The sequence below is a fragment of the Ascidiella aspersa genome, chromosome 3 (assembly GCF_963924565.1).
Source record: "Ascidiella aspersa chromosome 3, kaAscAspe10.2, whole genome shotgun sequence".
Lineage (NCBI taxonomy): Eukaryota > Metazoa > Chordata > Ascidiacea > Phlebobranchia > Ascidiidae > Ascidiella > Ascidiella aspersa.
This window is the reverse complement of record NC_139449.1, coordinates 11,398,840-11,414,989: the sequence shown is the minus strand read 5'-3', so window position 1 is coordinate 11,414,989 and position 16,150 is coordinate 11,398,840. Positions and strand designations below refer to the sequence as shown.

The 16,150-nt window shown below is 34.1% G+C and overlaps 7 non-coding genes across 7 annotated transcripts; all 7 read left to right on the top strand.

Annotated features, from left to right (window-relative positions):
• The first annotated feature begins 585 nt into the window (after positions 1-585).
• On the top strand, positions 586-657 carry Trnad-guc (transfer RNA aspartic acid (anticodon GUC)). The gene has a single exon. It is a non-coding gene; the product is annotated as a tRNA-Asp (tRNA).
• A 1,659-nt stretch (positions 658-2,316) lies between these two features.
• On the top strand, positions 2,317-2,388 carry Trnad-guc (transfer RNA aspartic acid (anticodon GUC)). The gene has a single exon. It is a non-coding gene; the product is annotated as a tRNA-Asp (tRNA).
• A 1,659-nt stretch (positions 2,389-4,047) lies between these two features.
• Trnad-guc (transfer RNA aspartic acid (anticodon GUC)) lies at positions 4,048-4,119 on the top strand. Its single transcript has one exon. It is a non-coding gene; the product is annotated as a tRNA-Asp (tRNA).
• A 5,124-nt stretch (positions 4,120-9,243) lies between these two features.
• On the top strand, positions 9,244-9,315 carry Trnad-guc (transfer RNA aspartic acid (anticodon GUC)). Its single transcript has one exon. It is a non-coding gene; the product is annotated as a tRNA-Asp (tRNA).
• A 1,660-nt stretch (positions 9,316-10,975) lies between these two features.
• Positions 10,976-11,047, top strand: Trnad-guc (transfer RNA aspartic acid (anticodon GUC)). The gene has a single exon. It is a non-coding gene; the product is annotated as a tRNA-Asp (tRNA).
• A 1,661-nt stretch (positions 11,048-12,708) lies between these two features.
• Trnad-guc (transfer RNA aspartic acid (anticodon GUC)) lies at positions 12,709-12,780 on the top strand. Its single transcript has one exon. It is a non-coding gene; the product is annotated as a tRNA-Asp (tRNA).
• A 1,660-nt stretch (positions 12,781-14,440) lies between these two features.
• Trnad-guc (transfer RNA aspartic acid (anticodon GUC)) lies at positions 14,441-14,512 on the top strand. Its single transcript has one exon. It is a non-coding gene; the product is annotated as a tRNA-Asp (tRNA).
• Positions 14,513-16,150: the final 1,638 nt, after the last annotated feature.

Genomic DNA, 16,150 nt, shown 5'->3' with positions numbered 1-16,150 from the left:
TCACAATCTGTATTACCTCTTTAATCAGTTTATCAAGTATTTTTCGGTTTCAATCTCATCAAAGCAAACGATGCACTAAAGACAAATATACAAAATAAGTTTTTCAGTACCTTGAATAAGTACTCAACTGAATATAAATCTTCACTTAGTTAAACTAGAGATATCTAAAGCTTGTTGATAAATATACACGTATAATGACCAGCCAATTAAAATAATATTTCCAATTATCACTGATGGTTTTACAACTTTAGAGTATTCAACAAAAATGTGTTTAGCTATTATTTTGAAATCACAAATTCTTGTTCTTTTTGAAAGACACACAAATCAATAAAGTTCAAATGCAATTTAATTTGTTTGCAAGTGGTCTTACGTTTAATGTTGAATATTTCTATCATCTGAGATGTATAGGAAACACGGTTCGATTAGTAAACCATACAATTGTTAACAAAAATATGGATAGAGTTGATATGATATATTAATTTGTAAATGTGACATTCCAAATCTCAAAAGCTTTTTTTTTTCTTTTTTATTATTCAAAACGTGAAATAACACCAGCCAATATAGGTATGCTACCCTGTCACGTCTTCCTCGTTAGTATAGTGGTCAGTATCCCCGCCTGTCACGCGGGAGACCGGGGTTCGATTCCCCGACGGGGAGATCTTTTTCAAAGGCTGAAGTTATTCATTTGCTTTTTCTACTCTTATGTTATTTCGATTCCGCTCAAATTGTAAACCTTAACATAATTCTAGATATAACTGATTGGAAGTTGGTAGTTGAAACATGAATGAAATACACGAACTTTGCTGTATATTTGGAACCATGAAATTACATGAATAACATTTGAAAACTGAAACATAACAGATAAATACGTGCGCATATATAAAGACAAAACAATAAAGAAAAGCTGAATAATATTTTTTTTAATACAAAAGGTTGGAACAAACATATACTTAATATAGAAAATGAAAATAATAAAATGATGCAACATTTTATGCAACAGCACACGTGCGCAAGTTTTGCTGACAACGCCGACCATGTTGACCTCGCAGAACACTGGTAACCAACGAAGAGCATGACAGGTTCGGGAAAGATGGACCAACATCAGATATTTTACTGAAATTGATTCTTCTTCCAATTGGCACTGTAGTTGTTTGGTGAGCGTAAGAAGAATTTTTGCAAGCAGTGATATCTGACACGTGTCTAAAACGTTTCGCTTGCTGTCGAAAGTCTTTGAAAAGGCATTCTGGTCTGCATTGCAAACGATCGTTTACATGTTCATTTTCTTCGCTTCGAGCTCGTTTCCTTGTTGTACTAGTCGTTGCAGATTTGTTAATGCAAGTGGGTTTACTGTTGGTTGATTGTCTCTTCATTCTACGTCTTGGTTTCGCTGTATGAAATCGTTCAATCTTTGGAGACACGTGAAGCGTTTCACAGAAACTCATGCTCAGGAGTCCGATTGCATTGCAGTTCTCAACAGCATTGGGTGACATTTTATTACTAAAGTCGTCTTGCGATAAATTGAACTCGCTTTTATAATTGTGTCAAACGAAGTATAAGCCAAGTAGTTGATTCCGTATTTATATAGGCAGCAAAGCTGATTTTGATAATTACAAAGAAAAAAGGAGAACTGTCTAATGAAGCGCTGCTGAAATTTTCTGTTAACCTTATCAGTGTTGTTTTTTCAAATTCATTGACCACCCGCTTGCAGAACGGCTGTCCCTTTGATGTACTAATCACAATCTGTATTACCTCTTTAATCAGTTTATCAAGTATTTTTCGGTTTCAATCTCATCAAAGCAAACGATGCACTAAAGACAAATATACAAAATAAGTTTTTCAGTACCTTGAATAAGTACTCAACTGAATATAAATCTTCACTTAGTTAAACTAGAGATATCTAAAGCTTGTTGATAAATATACACGTATAATGACCAGCCAATTAAAATAATATTTCCAATTATCACTGATGGTTTTACAACTTTACAGTATTCAACAAAAATGTGTTTAGCTGTTATTTTGAAATCACAAATTCTTGTTCTTTTTGAAAGACACACAAATCAATAAAGTTCAAATGCAATTTAATTTGTTTGCAAGTGGTCTTACGTTTAATGTTTAATATTTCTATCATCTGAGATGTATAGGAAACACGGTTCGATTAGTAAACCATACAATTGTTAACAAAAATATGGATAGAGTTGATATGATATATTAATTTGTAAATGTGACATTCCAAACTCAGAAGCTTTTTTTTTCTTTCTTATTATTCAAAACGCGAAATAACACCAGCCAATATAGGTATGCTACCCTGTCACGTCTTCCTCGTTAGTATAGTGGTCAGTATTCCCGCCTGTCACGCGGGAGACCGGGGTTCGATTCCCCGACGGGGAGATCTTTTTCAAAGGCTGAAGTTATTCATTTGCTTTTTCTACTCATATGTTATTTCGATTCCGCTCAAATTGTAAACCTTAACATAATTCTAGATATAACTAATTGGAAGTTGGTAGTTGAAACATGAATGAAATACACGAACTTTGCTGTATATTTGGAACCATGAAATTACATGAATAACATTTGAAAACTGAAACATAACAGATAAATACGTGCGCATATATAAAGACAAAACAATAAAGAAAAGCTGAATAATATTTTTTTTAATACAAAAGGTTGGAACAAACATATACTTAATATAGAAAATGAAAATAATAAAATGATGCAACATTTTATGCAACAGCACACGTGCGCAAGTTTTGCTGACAACGCCGACCATGTTGACCTCGCAGAACACTGGTAACCAACGAAGAGCATGACAGGTTCGGGAAAGATGGACCAACATCAGATATTTTACTGAAATTGATTCTTCTTCCAATTGGCACTGTAGTTGTTTGGTGAGCGTAAGAAGAATTTTTGCAAGCAGTGATATCTGACACGTGTCTAAAACGTTTCGCTTGCTGTCGAAAGTCTTTGAAAAGGCATTCTGGTCTGCATTGCAAACGATCGTTTACATGTTCATTTTCTTCGCTTCGAGCTCGTTTCCTTGTTGTACTAGTCGTTGCAGATTTGTTAATGCAAGTGGGTTTACTGTTGGTTGATTGTCTCTTCATTCTACGTCTTGGTTTCGCTGTATGAAATCGTTCAATCTTTGGAGACACGTGAAGCGTTTCACAGAAACTCATGCTCAGGAGTCCGATTGCATTGCAGTTCTCAACAGCATTGGGTGACATTTTATTACTAAAGTCGTCTTGCGATAAATTGAACTCGCTTTTATAATTGTGTCAAACGAAGTATAAGCCAAGTAGTTGATTCCGTATTTATATAGGCAGCAAAGCTGATTTTGATAATTACAAAGAAAAAAGGAGAACTGTCTAATGAAGCGCTGCTGAAATTTTCTGTTAACCTTATCAGTGTTGTTTTTTCAAATTCATTGACCACCCGCTTGCAGAACGGCTGTCCCTTTGATGTACTAATCACAATCTGTATTACCTCTTTAATCAGTTTATCAAGTATTTTTCGGTTTCAATCTCATCAAAGCAAACGATGCACTAAAGACAAATATACAAAATAAGTTTTTCAGTACCTTGAATAAGTACTCAACTGAATATAAATCTTCACTTAGTTAAACTAGAGATATCTAAAGCTTGTTGATAAATATACACGTATAATGACCAGCCAATTAAAATAATATTTCCAATTATCACTGATGGTTTTACAACTTTACAGTATTCAACAAAAATGTGTTTAGCTGTTATTTTGAAATCACAAATTCTTGTTCTTTTTGAAAGACACACAAATCAATAAAGTTCAAATGCAATTTAATTTGTTTGCAAGTGGTCTTACGTTTAATGTTTAATATTTCTATCATCTGAGATGTATAGGAAACACGGTTCGATTAGTAAACCATACAATTGTTAACAAAAATATGGATAGAGTTGATATGATATATTAATTTGTAAATGTGACATTCCAAACTCAGAAGCTTTTTTTTTCTTTCTTATTATTCAAAACGCGAAATAACACCAGCCAATATAGGTATGCTACCATGTCACGTCTTCCTCGTTAGTATAGTGGTCAGTATCCCCGCCTGTCACGCGGGAGACCGGGGTTCGATTCCCCGACGGGGAGATCTTTTTCAAAGGCTGAAGTTATTCATTTGCTTTTTCTACTCTTATGTTATTTCGATTCCGCTCAAATTGTAAACCTTAACATAATTCTAGATATAACTGATTGGAAGTTGGTAGTTGAAACATGAATGAAATACACGAACTTTGCTGTATATTTGGAACCATGAAATTACATGAATAACATTTGAAAACTGAAACATAACAGATAAATACGTGCGCATATATAAAGACAAAACAATAAAGAAAAGCTGAATAATATTTTTTTTAATACAAAAGGTTGGAACAAACATATACTTAATATAGAAAATGAAAATAATAAAATGATGCAACATTTTATGCAACAGCACACGTGCGCAAGTTTTGCTGACAACGCCGACCATGTTGACCTCGCAGAACACTGGTAACCAACGAAGAGCATGACAGGTTCGGGAAAGATGGACCAACATCAGATATTTTACTGAAATTGATTCTTCTTCCAATTGGCACTGTAGTTGTTTGGTGAGCGTAAGAAGGATTTTTGCAAGCAGTGATATCTGACACGTGTCTAAAACGTTTCGCTTGCTGTCGATAGTCTTTGAAAAGGCATTCTGGTTGGCATTGCAAACGATCGTTTACATGATCAGTTTCTTCGCTTAGAGCTCGTTTCCTTGTTGTACTAGTCGTTGCAGATTTGTTAATGCAAGTGGGTTTACTGTTGGTTGATTGTCTCTTCATTCTACGTCTTGGTTTCGCTGTATGAAATATTTCAATCTTTGGAGACACGTGAAGCGTTTCACAGAAACTCATGCTCAGGAGTCCGATTGCATTGCAGTTCTCAACAGCATTGGGTGACATTTTATTACTAAAGTCGTCTTGCGATAAATTGAACTCGCTTTTATAATTGTGTCAAACGAAGTATAAGCCAAGTAGTTGATTCCGTATTTATATAGGCAGCAAAGCTGATTTTGATAATTACAAAGAAAAAAGGAGAACTGTCTAATGAAGCGCTGCTGAAATTTTCTGTTAACCTTATCAGTGTTGTTTTTTCAAATTCATTGACCACCCGCTTGCAGAACGGCTGTCCCTTTGATGTACTAATCACAATCTGTATTACCTCTTTAATCAGTTTATCAAGTATTTTTCGGTTTCAATCTCATCAAAGCAAACGATGCACTAAAGACAAATATACAAAATAAGTTTTTCAGTACCTTGAATAAGTACTCAACTGAATATAAATCTTCACTTAGTTAAACTAGAGATATCTAAAGCTTGTTGATAAATATACACGTATAATGACCAGCCAATTAAAATAATATTTCCAATTATCACTGATGGTTTTACAACTTTACAGTATTCAACAAAAATGTGTTTAGCTATTATTTTGAAATCACAAATTCTTGTTCTTTTTGAAAGACACACAAATCAATAAAGTTCAAATGCAATTTAATTTGTTTGCAAGTGGTCTTACGTTTAATGTTGAATATTTCTATCATCTGAGATGTATAGGAAACACGGTTCGATTAGTAAACCATACAATTGTTAACAAAAATATGGATAGAGTTGATATGATATATTAATTTGTAAATGTGACATTCCAAATCTCAGAAGCTTTTTTTTCTTTCTTATTATTCAAAACGCGAAATAACACCAGCCAATATAGGTATGCTACCATGTCACGTCTTCCTCGTTAGTATAGTGGTCAGTATCCCCGCCTGTCACGCGGGAGACCGGGGTTCGATTCACCGACGGGGAGATCTTTTTCAAAGGCTGAAGTTATTCATTTGCTTTTTCTACTCTTATGTTATTTCGATTCCGCTCAAATTGTAAACCTTAACATAATTCTAGATATAACTGATTGGAAGTTGGTAGTTGAAACATGAATGAAATACACGAACTTTGCTGTATATTTGGAACCATGAAATTACATGAATAACATTTGAAAACTGAAACATAACAGATAAATACGTGCGCATATATAAAGACAAAACAATAAAGAAAAGCTGAATAATATTTTTTTTAATACAAAAGGTTGGAACAAACATATACTTAATATAGAAAATGAAAATAATAAAATGATGCAACATTTTATGCAACAGCACACGTGCGCAAGTTTTGCTGACAACGCCGACCATGTTGACCTCGCAGAACACTGGTAACCAACGAAGAGCATGACAGGTTCGGGAAAGATGGACCAACATCAGATATTTTACTGAAATTGATTCTTCTTCCAATTGGCACTGTAGTTGTTTGGTGAGCGTAAGAAGGATTTTTGCAAGCAGTGATATCTGACACGTGTCTAAAACGTTTCGCTTGCTGTCGATAGTCTTTGAAAAGGCATTCTGGTTGGCATTGCAAACGATCGTTTACATGATCATTTTCTTCGCTTAGAGCTCGTTTCCTTGTTGTACTAGTCGTTGCAGATTTGTTAATGCAAGTGGGTTTACTGTTGGTTGATTGTCTCTTCATTCTACGTCTTGGTTTCGCTGTATGAAATATTTCAATCTTTGGAGACACGTGAAGCGTTTCACAGAAACTCATGCTCAGGAGTCCGATTGCATTGCAGTTCTCAACAGCATTGGGTGACATTTTATTACTAAAGTCGTCTTGCGATAAATTGAACTCGCTTTTATAATTGTGTCAAACGAAGTATAAGCCAAGTAGTTGATTCCGTATTTATATAGGCAGCAAAGCTGATTTTGATAATTACAAAGAAAAAAGGAGAACTGTCTAATGAAGCGCTGCTGAAATTTTCTGTTAACCTTATCAGTGTTGTTTTTTCAAATTCATTGACCACCCGCTTGCAGAACGGCTGTCCCTTTGATGTACTAATCACAATCTGTATTACCTCTTTAATCAGTTTATCAAGTATTTTTCGGTTTCAATCTCATCAAAGCAAACGATGCACTAAAGACAAATATACAAAATAAGTTTTTCAGTACCTTGAATAAGTACTCAACTGAATATAAATCTTCACTTAGTTAAACTAGAGATATCTAAAGCTTGTTGATAAATATACACGTATAATGACCAGCCAATTAAAATAATATTTCCAATTATCACTGATGGTTTTACAACTTTACAGTATTCAACAAAAATGTGTTTAGCTATTATTTTGAAATCACAAATTCTTGTTCTTTTTGAAAGACACACAAATCAATAAAGTTCAAATGCAATTTAATTTGTTTGCAAGTGGTCTTACGTTTAATGTTGAATATTTCTATCATCTGAGATGTATAGGAAACACGGTTCGATTAGTAAACCATACAATTGTTAACAAAAATATGGATAGAGTTGATATGATATATTAATTTGTAAATGTGACATTCCAAATCTCAGAAGCTTTTTTTTTCTTTCTTATTATTCAAAACGCGAAATAACACCAGCCAATATAGGTATGCTACCATGTCACGTCTTCCTCGTTAGTATAGTGGTCAGTATCCCCGCCTGTCACGCGGGAGACCGGGGTTCGATTCACCGACGGGGAGATCTTTTTCAAAGGCTGAAGTTATTCATTTGCTTTTTCTACTCTTATGTTATTTCGATTCCGCTCAAATTGTAAACCTTAACATAATTCTAGATATAACTGATTGGAAGTTGGTAGTTGAAACATGAATGAAATACACGAACTTTGCTGTATATTTGGAACCATGAAATTACATGAATAACATTTGAAAACTGAAACATAACAGATAAATACGTGCGCATATATAAAGACAAAACAATAAAGAAAAGCTGAATAATATTTTTTTTAATACAAAAGGTTGGAACAAACATATACTTAATATAGAAAATGAAAATAATAAAATGATGCAACATTTTATGCAACAGCACACGTGCGCAAGTTTTGCTGACAACGCCGACCATGTTGACCTCGCAGAACACTGGTAACCAACGAAGAGCATGACAGGTTCGGGAAAGATGGACCAACATCAGATATTTTACTGAAATTGATTCTTCTTTCAATTGGCACTGTAGTTGTTTGGTGAGCGTAAGAAGGATTTTTGCAAGCAGTGATATCTGACACGTGTCTAAAACGTTTCGCTTGCTGTCGATAGTCTTTGAAAAGGCATTCTGGTTGGCATTGCAAACGATCGTTTACATGTTCATTTTCTTCGCTTCGAGCTCGTTTCCTTGTTGTACTAGTCGTTGCAGATTTGTTAATGCAAGTGGGTTTACTGTTGGTTGATTGTCTCTTCATTCTACGTCTTGGTTTCGCTGTATGAAATATTTCAATCTTTGGAGACACGTGAAGCGTTTCACAGAAACTCATGCTCAGGAGTCCGATTGCATTGCAGTTCTCAATAGCATTGGGTGACATTTTATTACTAAAGTCGTCTTGCGATAAATTGAACTCGCTTTTATAATTGTGTCAAACGAAGTATAAGCCAAGTAGTTGATTCCGTATTTATATAGGCAGCAAAGCTGATTTTGATAATTACAAAGAAAAAAGGAGAACTGTCTAATGAAGCGCTGCTGAAATTTTCTGTTAACCTTATCAGTGTTGTTTTTTCAAATTCATTGACCACCCGCTTGCAGAACGGCTGTCCCTTTGATGTACTAATCACAATCTGTATTACCTCTTTAATCAGTTTATCAAGTATTTTTCGGTTTCAATCTCATCAAAGCAAACGATGCACTAAAGACAAATATACAAAATAAGTTTTTCAGTACCTTGAATAAGTACTCAACTGAATATAAATCTTCACTTAGTTAAACTAGAGATATCTAAAGCTTGTTGATAAATATACACGTATAATGACCAGCCAATTAAAATAATATTTCCAATTATCACTGATGGTTTTACAACTTTAGAGTATTCAACAAAAATGTGTTTAGCTATTATTTTGAAATCACAAATTCTTGTTCTTTTTGAAAGACACACAAATCAATAAAGTTCAAATGCAATTTAATTTGTTTGCAAGTGGTCTTACGTTTAATGTTGAATATTTCTATCATCTGAGATGTATAGGAAACACGGTTCGATTAGTAAACCATACAATTGTTAACAAAAATATGGATAGAGTTGATATGATATATTAATTTGTAAATGTGACATTCCAAATCTCAAAAGCTTTTTTTTTTCTTTTTTATTATTCAAAACGCGAAATAACACCAGCCAATATAGGTATGCTACCCTGTCACGTCTTCCTCGTTAGTATAGTGGTCAGTATCCCCGCCTGTCACGCGGGAGACCGGGGTTCGATTCCCCGACGGGGAGATCTTTTTCAAAGGCTGAAGTTATTCATTTGCTTTTTCTACTCTTATGTTATTTCGATTCCGCTCAAATTGTAAACCTTAACATAATTCTAGATATAACTGATTGGAAGTTGGTAGTTGAAACATGAATGAAATACACGAACTTTGCTGTATATTTGGAACCATGAAATTACATGAATAACATTTGAAAACTGAAACATAACAGATAAATACGTGCGCATATATAAAGACAAAACAATAAAGAAAAGCTGAATAATATTTTTTTTAATACAAAAGGTTGGAACAAACATATACTTAATATAGAAAATGAAAATAATAAAATGATGCAACATTTTATGCAACAGCACACGTGCGCAAGTTTTGCTGACAACGCCGACCATGTTGACCTCGCAGAACACTGGTAACCAACGAAGAGCATGACAGGTTCGGGAAAGATGGACCAACATCAGATATTTTACTGAAATTGATTCTTCTTCCAATTGGCACTGTAGTTGTTTGGTGAGCGTAAGAAGAATTTTTGCAAGCAGTGATATCTGACACGTGTCTAAAACGTTTCGCTTGCTGTCGATAGTCTTTGAAAAGGCATTCTGGTTGGCATTGCAAACGATCGTTTACATGTTCATTTTCTTCGCTTCGAGCTCGTTTCCTTGTTGTACTAGTCGTTGCAGATTTGTTAATGCAAGTGGGTTTACTGTTAGTTGATTGTCTCTTCATTCTACGTCTTGGTTTCGCTGTATGAAATATTTCAATCTTTGGAGACACGTGAAGCGTTTCACAGAAACTCATGCTCAGGAGTCCGATTGCATTGCAGTTCTCAACAGCATTGGGTGAAATTTTATTACTAAAGCCGTCTTGCGATAAATTGAACTCGCTTTTATAATTGTGTCAAACGAAGTATAAGCCAAGTAGTTGATTCCGTATTTATATAGGCAGCAAAGCTGATTTTGATAATTACAAAGAAAAAAGGAGAACTGTCTAATGAAGCGCTGCTGAAATTTTCTGTTAACCTTATCAGTGTTGTTTTTTCAAATTCATTGACCACCCGCTTGCAGAACGGCTGTCCCTTTGATGTACTAATCACAATCTGTATTACCTCTTTAATCAGTTTATCAAGTATTTTTCGGTTTCAATCTCATCAAAGCAAACGATGCACTAAAGACAAATATACAAAATAAGTTTTTCAGTACCTTGAATAAGTACTTAACTGAATATAAATCTTCACTTAGTTAAACTAGAGATATCTAAAGCTTGTTGATAAATATACACGTATAATGACGAGCCAATTAAAATAATATTTCCAATTATCACTGATGGTTTTACAACTTTACAGTATTCAACAAAAATGTGTTTAGCTATTATTTTGAAATCACAAATTCTTGTTCTTTTTGAAAGACACACAAATCAATAAAGTTCAAATGCAATTTAATTTGTTTGCAAGTGGTCTTACGTTTAATGTTGAATATTTCTATCATCTGAGATGTATAGGAAACACGGTTCGATTAGTAAACCATACAATTGTTAACAAAAATATGGATAGAGTTGATATGATATATTAATTTGTAAATGTGACATTCCAAATCTCAGAAGCTTTTTTTTTCTTTCTTATTATTCAAAACGCGAAATAACACCAGCCAATATAGGTATGCTACCATGTCACGTCTTCCTCGTTAGTATAGTGGTCAGTATCCCCGCCTGTCACGCGGGAGACCGGGGTTCGATTCCCCGACGGGGAGATCTTTTTCAAAGGCTGAAGTTATTCATTTGCTTTTTCTACTCTTATGTTATTTCGATTCCGCTCAAATTGTAAACCTTAACATAATTCTAGATATAACTGATTGGAAGTTGGTAGTTGAAACATGAATGAAATACACGAACTTTGCTGTATATTTGGAACCATGAAATTACATGAATAACATTTGAAAACTGAAACATAACAGATAAATACGTGCGCATATATAAAGACAAAACAATAAAGAAAAGCTGAATAATATTTTTTTTAATACAAAAGGTTGGAACAAACATATACTTAATATAGAAAATGAAAATAATAAAATGATGCAACATTTTATGCAACAGCACACGTGCGCAAGTTTTGCTGACAACGCCGACCATGTTGACCTCGCAGAACACTGGTAACCAACGAAGAGCATGACAGGTTCGGGAAAGATGGACCAACATCAGATATTTTACTGAAATTGATTCTTCTTCCAATTGGCACTGTAGTTGTTTGGTGAGCGTAAGAAGAATTTTTGCAAGCAGTGATATCTGACACGTGTCTAAAACGTTTCGCTTGCTGTCGATAGTCTTTGAAAAGGCATTCTGGTTGGCATTGCAAACGATCGTTTACATGTTCATTTTCTTCGCTTCGAGCTCGTTTCCTTGTTGTACTAGTCGTTGCAGATTTGTTAATGCAAGTGGGTTTACTGTTGGTTGATTGTCTCTTCATTCTACGTCTTGGTTTCGCTGTATGAAATATTTCAATCTTTGGAGACACGTGAAGCGTTTCACAGAAACTCATGCTCAGGAGTCCGATTGCATTGCAGTTCTCAACAGCATTGGGTGACATTTTATTACTAAAGTCGTCTTGCGATAAATTGAACTCGCTTTTATAATTGTGTCAAACGAAGTATAAGCCAAGTAGTTGATTCCGTATTTATATAGGCAGCAAAGCTGATTTTGATAATTACAAAGAAAAAAGGAGAACTGTCTAATGAAGCGCTGCTGAAATTTTCTGTTAACCTTTTCAGTGTTGCTTTTTCAAATTCATTGACCACCCGCTTGCAGAACGGCTGTCCCTTTGATGTACTAATCACAATCTGTATTACCTCTTTAATCAGTTTATCAAGTATTTTTCGGTTTCAATCTCATCAAAGCAAACGATGCACTAAAGACAAATATACAAAATAAGTTTTTCAGTACCTTGAATAAGTACTTAACTGAATATAAATCTTCACTTAGTTAAACTAGAGATATCTAAAGCTTGTTGATAAATATACACGTATAATGACGAGCCAATTAAAATAATATTTCCAATTATCACTGATGGTTTTACAACTTTACAGTATTCAACAAAAATGTGTTTAGCTATTATTTTGAAATCACAAATTCTTGTTCTTTTTGAAAGACACACAAATCAATAAAGTTCAAATGCAATTTAATTTGTTTGCAAGTGGTCTTACGTTTAATGTTGAATATTTCTATCATCTGAGATGTATAGGAAACACGGTTCGATTAGTAAACCATACAATTGTTAACAAAAATATGGATAGAGTTGATATGATATATTAATTTGTAAATGTGACATTCCAAATCTCAGAAGCTTTTTTTTTTCTTTCTTATTATTCAAAACGCGAAATAACACCAGCCAATATAGGTATGCTACCATGTCACGTCTTCCTCGTTAGTATAGTGGTCAGTATCCCCGCCTGTCACGCGGGAGACCGGGGTTCGATTCCCCGACGGGGAGATCTTTTTCAAAGGCTGAAGTTATTCATTTGCTTTTTCTACTCTTATGTTATTTCGATTCCGCTCAAATTGTAAACCTTAACATAATTCTAGATATAACTGATTGGAAGTTGGTAGTTGAAACATGAATGAAATACACGAACTTTGCTGTATATTTGGAACCATGAAATTACATGAATAACATTTGAAAACTGAAACATAACAGATAAATACGTGCGCATATATAAAGACAAAACAATAAAGAAAAGCTGAATAATATTTTTTTTAATACAAAAGGTTGGAACAAACATATACTTAATATAGAAAATGAAAATAATAAAATGATGCAACATTTTATGCAACAGCACACGTGCGCAAGTTTTGCTGACAACGCCGACCATGTTGACCTCGCAGAACACTGGTAACCAACGAAGAGCATGACAGGTTCGGGAAAGATGGACCAACATCAGATATTTTACTGAAATTGATTCTTCTTCCAATTGGCACTGTAGTTGTTTGGTGAGCGTAAGAAGAATTTTTGCAAGCAGTGATATCTGACACGTGTCTAAAACGTTTCGCTTGCTGTCGATAGTCTTTGAAAAGGCATTCTGGTTGGCATTGCAAACGATCGTTTACATGTTCATTTTCTTCGCTTCGAGCTCGTTTCCTTGTTGTACTAGTCGTTGCAGATTTGTTAATGCAAGTGGGTTTACTGTTGGTTGATTGTCTCTTCATTCTACGTCTTGGTTTCGCTGTATGAAATATTTCAATCTTTGGAGACACGTGAAGCGTTTCACAGAAACTCATGCTCAGCAGTCCGATTGCATTGCAGTTCTCAACAGCATTGGGTGACATTTTATTACTAAAGTCGTCTTGCGATAAATTGAACTCGCTTTTATAATTGTGTCAAACGAAGTATAAGCCAAGTAGTTGATTCCGTATTTATATAGGCAGCAAAGCTGATTTTGATAATTACAAAGAAAAAAGGAGAACTGTCTAATGAAGCGCTGCTGAAATTTTCTGTTAACCTTTTCAGTGTTGCTTTTTCAAATTCATTGACCACCCGCTTGCAGAACGGCTGTCCCTTTGATGTACTAATCACAATCTGTATTACCTCTTTAATCAGTTTATCAAGTATTTTTCGGTTTCAATCTCATCAAAGCAAACGATTCACTAAAGACAAATATACAAAATAAGTTTTTCAGTACCTTGAATAAGTACTCAACTGAATATAAATCTTCACTTAGTTAAACTAGAGATATCTAAAGCTTGTTGATAAATATACACGTATAATGACCAGCCAATTAAAATAATATTTCCAATTATCACTGATGGTTTTACAACTTTACAGTATTCAACAAAAATGTGTTTAGCTATTATTTTGAAATCACAAATTCTTGTTCTTTTTGAAAGACACACAAATCAATAAAGTTCAAATGCAATTTAATTTGTTTGCAAGTGGTCTTACGTTTAATGTTGAATATTTCTATCATCTGAGATGTATAGGAAACACGGTTCGATTAGTAAACCATACAATTGTTAACAAAAATATGGATAGAGTTGATATGATATATTAATTTGTAAATGTGACATTCCAAATCTCAGAAGCTTTTTTTTTCTTTCTTATTATTCAAAACGCGAAATAACACCAGCCAATATAGGTATGCTACCATGTCACGTCTTCCTCGTTAGTATAGTGGTCAGTATCCCCGCCTGTCACGCGGGAGACCGGGGTTCGATTCCCCGACGGGGAGATCTTTTTCAAAGGCTGAAGTTATTCATTTGCTTTTTCTACTCTTATGTTATTTCGATTCCGCTCAAATTGTAAACCTTAACATAATTCTAGATATAACTGATTGGAAGTTGGTAGTTGAAACATGAATGAAATACACGAACTTTGCTGTATATTTGGAACCATAAAATTACATGAATAACATTTGAAAACTGAAACATAACAGATAAATACGTGCGCATATATAAAGACAAAACAATAAAGAAAAGCTGAATAATATTTTTTTTAATACAAAAGGTTGGAACAAACATATACTTAATATAGAAAATGAAAATAATAAAATGATGCAACATTTTATGCAACAGCACACGTGCGCAAGTTTTGCTGACAACGCCGACCATGTTGACCTCGCAGAACACTGGTAACCAACGAAGAGCATGACAGGTTCGGGAAAGATAGACCAACATCAGATATTTTACTGAAATTGATTCTTCTTCCAATTGGCACTGTAGTTGTTTGGTGAGCGTAAGAAGGATTTTTGCAAGCAGTGATATCTGACACGTGTCTAAAACGTTTCGCTTGCTGTCGATAGTCTTTGAAAAGGCATTCTGGTTGGCATTGCAAACGATCGTTTACATGTTAATAGTCCTCGCTTCGAGCTCGTTTCCTTGTTGTACTAGTCGTTGCAGATTTGTTAATGCAAGTGGGTTTACTGTTGGTTGATTGTCTCTTCATTCTACGTCTTGGTTTCGCTGTATGAAATCTTTCAATCTTTGGAGACACTTGAAGCGTTTCACAGAAACTCATGCTCAGGAGTCCGATTGCATTGCAGTTCTCAACAGCATTGGGTGACATTTTATTACTAAAGTCGTCTTGCGATAAATTGAACTCGCTTTTATAATTGTGTCAAACGAAGTATAAGCCAAGTAGTTGATTCCGTATTTATATAGGCAGCAAAGCTGATTTTGATAATTACAAAGAAAAAAGGAGAACTGTCTAATGAAGCGCTGCTGAAATTTTCTGTTAACCTTATCAGTGTTGTTTTTTCAAATTCATTGACCACCCGCTTGCAGAACGGCTGTCCCTTTGATGTACTAATCACAATCTGTATTACCTCTTTAATCAGTTTATCAAGTATTTTTCGGTTTCAATCTCATCAAAGCAAACGATGCACTAAAGACAAATATACAAAATAAGTTTTTCAGTACCTTGAATAAGTACTCAACTGAATATAAATCTTCACTTAGTTAAACTAGAGATATCTAAAGCTTGTTGATAAATATACACGTATAATGACGAGCCAATTAAAATAATATTTCCAATTATCACTGATGGTTTTACAACTTTACAGTATTCAACAAAAATGTGTTTAGCTATTATTTTGAAATCACCAATTCTTGTTCTTTTTGAAAGACACACAAATCAATAAAGTTCAAATGCAATTTAATTTGTTTGCAAGTGGTCTTACGTTTAATGTTGAATATTTCTATCATCTGAGATGTATAGGAAACACGGTTCGATTAGTAAACCATACAATTGTTAACAAAAATATGGATAGAGTTGATATGATATATTAATTTGTAAATGTGACATTCCAAATCTCAAAAGCTTTTTTTTTCTTTTTTATTATTCAAAACGCGAAATAACACCAGCCAATATA